The sequence below is a fragment of the Triticum dicoccoides genome, chromosome 3A (genome assembly GCF_002162155.2).
Source record: "Triticum dicoccoides isolate Atlit2015 ecotype Zavitan chromosome 3A, WEW_v2.0, whole genome shotgun sequence".
Classification (NCBI taxonomy): domain Eukaryota; kingdom Viridiplantae; phylum Streptophyta; class Magnoliopsida; order Poales; family Poaceae; genus Triticum; species Triticum dicoccoides.
This window is the reverse complement of record NC_041384.1, coordinates 366,469,437-366,470,354: the sequence shown is the minus strand read 5'-3', so window position 1 is coordinate 366,470,354 and position 918 is coordinate 366,469,437.

Genomic DNA, 918 nt, shown 5'->3' with positions numbered 1-918 from the left:
CGCTCCGCTCGGGCGACGCCGCGCACGGCGCTCGCGCCCATCGGGCGCCCACGGCCGCCCGCTAGCACGCCCGACCCGCAAGGCCCCTGTGCCACTGACATAGGGGCCCCATGCCCCAGAACAATTTTTTTTAAAGGAATTAAAAAAATAAAAAATTAATTAATTAATTGTGTTTAATAAACCTAATTAATTAACTAACCTAGCTAATCTGTTAATTAAAATAATTAACTTGGTTAATTAGTTAACAAGCAATGACATGTGGGACCCATATGTCAGATTGACCCAGTCAACGCCTTGTTGGCTGCTGACATCATGATGACATCAGCATACACTATTCTGGATAATGTTGATTTAAAATAATTAAATAAATTCTAAAATGATTAAATCTTTTAAAATTAATATAAAATAAACCATAGCTCGAATGGAAAAACTTTATACAGGAAAGTTGCTCAGAACAACGAGACGAATCCAATCTCGCAGCCCGTTAGTCCGCCACACATCCCTAGCATAGCGAACACGCAACTTTCCCCCTCCGAGTCATCTGTCTAAAAACGCGAAACACCGGGATACTTTCCAGGATGTTTCCCCACTTCGCCGGTATCATCTCCTACTGCGTTAGGGCACTCCTAGCACCGTTGCTTGTCATGTCATGCATCGATATGCATCTGTTTGCATTGTATTCATTGTTTCTTCCCCCTCTTCTCTCCGGTAGACTACGAGACTAACGCTGCTGCTGGTGCCCCGATCGACTACGTTGTTGACGACCCCTACTTGCCAGAGTAACCAGGCAAGCCCCCCCTGATCACCAGATATCGCCTATTCTTGTCTCTATTGCTTGCATTAGAGCAATGTAGCATGTTACTACTTTCCATTACTCCTATCCTGATGCATAGCCTGTCTTTGCTACTACTATTGTTA